The 5,451-nt window shown below is 28.1% G+C and overlaps 1 long non-coding RNA gene across 1 annotated transcript; it reads right to left on the reverse strand.

The window, feature by feature from the left end:
• Positions 1-3,372: 3,372 nt before the first annotated feature.
• Positions 3,373-4,374, reverse strand: LOC136086503 (uncharacterized). Its single transcript, XR_010641374.1, has 2 exons — positions 4,238-4,374; positions 3,373-3,575 (listed from the first exon to the last, which is right to left on the reverse strand). It is a non-coding gene; the product is annotated as an uncharacterized LOC136086503 (long non-coding RNA).
• Between the last annotated feature and the right edge of the window lie 1,077 nt (positions 4,375-5,451).

The raw sequence follows: 5,451 nt of genomic DNA on the forward strand, positions 1-5,451 counted from the left end.
TTTCTTGTTTTCACTGGCATAGCTAAATTTAATTCACTGGCATAGCTAAATTTAATTCACTGGCATAGCCTAATTTTTACGCGCTTTTTAAAAGTAAAGCAGCAAAAGTGTACGTTTAATGTTGGTTGTATGTCCAAAACAAAGTTAAAAAGGTTATTAAATTTTTAAATGACCGTTAAGCTTTTGTTATAAGTGCTGATAGTTAAAAAACTGCAGTGTATGTTAAAATCTTGTTAATAAGTACACCACACCGTACCCCTGAACATGCCAAATGGTAGCAAAATTATCAAGAACTTTTAAATAATTTTGTGTAAACTGTAAGAAACTCTTATATTCTAATCTAATTAGGGGTTTGTGGGGTTTGGAAGTTCCTACAAAAACTGAAATGAAAAATTTAAATTTAACAAAAAAAAAACTAGTTAAACTCGAAAACAATAAGTTCTTGCTTCGAAGAATTCTCTGGCTGTTTTACCAAAAGTCAGCATGTTATAGCTGACTTGTAAAAAGCACTCAATGAAGCAGTTCTTGTTATGTAGGATTGAAAGTTTTTCTTTTATCCTTTCTTCCCAAGGAAGAAGAACTATAATGAAAATATCTGATTTTAAAAATTCAAACATTCAAATGATTGCAGCTATATTAGCAACAAATCGCATCGCAAAAATTATCTTATTCTATTTTCACTTTTGAAAAATTGAGTTATTGAGAGTGTTGTGTATCTCAAATTAATTATTTTTACTGTACTAAAACCTAAGTTTTAAGTAAAAAAGTTCCGGAGAATTTTTTTAAAATATAACCTCCGCCGACGCCATATAAAATTTCTGTTATAACAAGTTATAAAAATTTTTTATGCTGTCTCTGATAATAATTCTAATGTCGCGAAATCGTAAGCCGAGAACCAAGAGGCCGTGTGTCCATTTTTTGCATTTCCGAGAAAGTCAAATTTTAAAATTTAATTTGCAAAGACTTACTGCCAGAATGTCCGATTAATTTTTTTAATATTTTTAAAACTTGTATCATTTTTGAGAATAGATTTATTGGACATATACTCCATTGATTGTGGAATATTTATTGATATTAAACATAAAACAAAAAATGTGGGCATACGGCCTTTTGGTTCTGGGCCGGACCAAATGTCGTACCAATAAAAACAAACATATAATTATTTAATCCAGATTGTTGTAACGAGTGAATGTTGACTTATTTCACCAGAAGGTTGCATCCGGAAATCGTTAAAAGGATTTGTTCGCCGTAGCAGATAATGCTCCTTGTCACGCTCGTTTTGAAAGAGTGTTTAAATTTACCACCTCAGTTTAAAATTTATTACGTTTGGGACTCCACAGTCTAATGTTAAACTATCAGGTCCAAAATTAACATTAAAATGCGAATTGCGTTCTACCTGTGTTAGGTTCTGGGATTGGAAAACAATGTATGCAATATTTAGAAATTATTATATTTGAAAAGGTATTGTATTTTTTGACGTAGGTTACTGCGACAAAAAAATAAAAAATGGGAGGTGATTGTGTACGTGCCGTGCAACGTACGACCACACATTACGCAACAATTTGAAATATGGAAAACGTGTGTGTTTGTGTTCAACTAAACATTAAATTACTAAGTAAACTGCGGCTTCAAATTTAACAGTACAAAGAACTTTGTTCTGAGTATCTAAATTATAAACTTTTTATTCATTCAATTCATTCAACATTCGTGTTCTCAATTACATCGTACATTTCTAAATAACAACTTTTAAATTCTTAATTACTTATTATGTTTCTTAATTACAACTTTCGCGTTCTCAATTGCTTCTTAAAAAGGTGAAGTCCGAAACATCAATTAATTCATTAGTACTTGCATGATAAGTATAAACAGTTAGTATATAATCAACCTAATCCAGAACATCAATTAGTATATAATCATAAACAAGCTAGTCCTAAGTTTTTAATGTTTTTAACCTGTTTAAAGAGCTATGCATATTATTTATAGGAAAAAATCTCTTTAAAAAAAATAAATTATTTGAATATTATAACCCAAAATTTGCTTGACCAAAGACAAGTTTATTATAATTAATTTTAAATAATAAAAGTTTTTTACAAAAATAGTAATTTTAGCGTAACGCTGGTTTTAATTCAAGCCAAAGTAAGAAATTAATCGATGTTATTATTTGTTTTTGATTTTTTGTAGGGAAAAATTGCAATTGGTTTATTTGGTGTACCAAAACACCTCTACGTAATCAATATAAACTTTTTTAATTTGAATTTGAAAACTTAAAAGTTTTAACCAACGAACAACAATTTACCGCATTTAATTTTAGCGATTCTCCGTGATATGGGTTTTTTTTTTTTTTTTTTTTTGTTTTGCCGTATAGTCACGTTAAATAAGTAGATCGTTAAATAAGTAGACAAAATGATATTCTGCGCATGCGTTAGTTTACGGATACTTATTTAACGTATTAAGTCACGTTAAATAAGTAGATCGTTAAATAAGTAGACAAACTGAACAATTGAGGCATTTTGCTAACCCAGACGAACAAATTTAAAAAAAAACATACGTTAACCGAACTAAAAGCATTTCCTTTGCCATGCGAATTGTTATTACTTAAGGGCATTTTTATAGTGATAATTTACTACTTTTAATAATATTTAACTCACGACGTATATTCTAATCGCAATTTATATCTTTATAGTATAGTATGACAAGAAACATATTTTTAAGAAAAAGCTTTTTGATAGGCCATTCACCCGTATTAATGATATCAAATAAAATAGTCATCTCACAAGGAAGTTTATTGTATTCCTAAATAATTTAACTGTGCATTTTAGCAAAATGTTTTACGTTAAATTATTTATCCTTAACCCTTAAACTTAATGATTGTAAAATTTGTAATTGTTACTTGATTCTACGCAAATAAACAGTAAGGACAGCATTCTGATGTTATCCCAGAAAAAAGAAAAGAAGAGAATTTATTAATTCGTGTCTAGCCTTTTTTTGTGTGTTAATTTACCTCCTCAAAGCCGAAAAAGACACTACAGTCGAAGAGGCTGCTTTAGTTGTTGTTACAACCCTCTCTCAACTCTATAACTTCGAAACACAAACCATGACAATCAAGATCGCTACGCGGAGAAACAAGTTTAGCGCGGTACTGCTAGGGACGTGGTGGCGATCGAACTCAGAACACTTTTTGATTATGAGGCGAGCGCTCTACCACTACACCACTATTGTACTACCGTTGAATAACAACCTAGACGGGTATTATTCGACGATTTTAGCAATCTTAATGTATGCATAGCGCAATAATAATAAAATGTGACTTAGTTTACTATTTCTTACTATGAGAATGTTTTAAATACAAACGATATTAAAGAAACGACACACTTCATGCTACACTAAAACTTTATTTGGAAAATAAAATCAATATAATAATATCCTTACACATCAATGAGAAAAATAATATCCTTACACAATATAAATAGCAAAATAAAACAACATGGTTTTTAAGTCCTTTTGAAAAAATTTAACTTGGTTGAAACTTGGGCATTTTCGGAAGAAATTCGATTTTTCCACATGGAATTACAAGCCTACATAGAATAGAAATATAGTATAATATAAATAGTATCATAAAATCACAACGAATAAATAAAATAATTATAAAAATGCTTTTGTGCCAGAAGAGTACTTTATAAATGCATTGATTAATGTATGTCAATAAATTGATTTACAAAATGAACTCTAATTGAAGGATTTGAATTTTTAAATCAAATAAATGTTAAAAATGTTAAAACAGCCATATCTTTGATTGGCGGACATAAGAGTATAACTGCAAAAGTGTAACTTTTTAGGAGAGCAAAAAAACATTATTATGAACCCACTTATTTTGCTACAGAAGTCATTTTTTGAGAAATGGGTTATTACTTTTATTCTGTTTGAACCGAATGGTGTAACTATACTGTTAAAACCATTGATGTCGGCATACACAAGACACATTTTCTCATATAAATTGTTAAATGGTCAAAAATGCAGTTATACTCTTATGTCCGCCCATCAAAGATATATCAACATGCCAGAATAGTCTATACTTTCACAATATTCTATAAAAAATTAATCAAATATCTCATTATAATTAAAAATTACATAGCCATATTTTTAAATACTACTTTTGGTGTAGTTGTAATAGTAGCTATAATAAACTGCAACTGCAACAAAATGTATGTAAATAAAGAACTGACTTTAGTAACTGTACCTATTGACTATATCTTATATCAATAACCCTAGTTGAATAACTGATGACAGTAAGAAAAAAACAACTACAAAGTGAGCAAAACAAATCATCATGCCAATAACAAAATAAAGAACAATCAATAGTTGACCTAAATTAGCCAATTGTATAACTTTAGACATCTATAAGACACTTACAAAAATAAATTAAGTAATGAATTTTTTAAATATTAACTAGAACATAAGGTACATAAACAAATCAACAATAAAAAACAAAAAAAAACATATTTATTTTTCAAACCTTTACCGCTACCAGTTTAAACTCTGAACCTTTTTCTCATTGATTGGTTTAAGGAAAATAGCAGACTTTATCAAATAATCTAAAATTTTAGAGTTTTTTGAAGAGTACCAAAAATCTATAAAATAAAGTAGTTGCATAAATTGTTAATTTTTCAATATATATACTTCAATTATCAATAATTGAAGTAATATAAATATCAAGTAATTGTAATAATATATTTTTTTCAAGTTTTATTAAGGCAAGAGGTCCAATAAGGTCTAAGGGAAGTTTGTGTACCTATAGCCAGATTGTTTTAGTGCCCAAATTCAAGTCCCCAGACTTTTCTAAAGAAGGCAAAACTGATACGATCACATCTCTATACTAATTACTTTGTATTAGTATAAGTATATTGACTTATACTAATAAAATTCCATCAAGTAAAAGGGTTTAAAAATTAGTAACCCTAGGTAGAATAACCTTTTTTTAATCTGTACCTAGGGTCACTTTCTGAAAATTAGATTCAAATCCATAATAAATTTACAGTTAATTTGGTCTTAGATTGTTTTCAATAAGTATTTCTAGTAATACTTAATTGCAACTCATAAATACATAACAAAATTGACTAATAGTTCTGAGCAAAATCGACAAATAAGTCAATGCATAAAATGGAAGTCCTAAAACAACTGTAAGTTTTGAGATGCTGAGACATAGTATAAAATTAACTTCAGAAACATAAAATAATATAAAATATACAATAATAATAAACTCTTAATCATAAATTATATAAAAGTTTAACTTAAATAGTGGGTTATATATACACATACCACAAAGTTGACACTATTTTATTATAATAATTTATTATTCCATCAGAGACTACTAAACATCTTCAACAGAGTAATTATAGACTCGCATTTTAATTATATAATTTTAAAAAATTTTAAAACATGATTATTTTTGTT

Source organism: Hydra vulgaris, chromosome 10 (genome assembly GCF_038396675.1).
Source record: "Hydra vulgaris chromosome 10, alternate assembly HydraT2T_AEP".
NCBI classification, from domain to species: Eukaryota; Metazoa; Cnidaria; class Hydrozoa; order Anthoathecata; family Hydridae; genus Hydra; species Hydra vulgaris.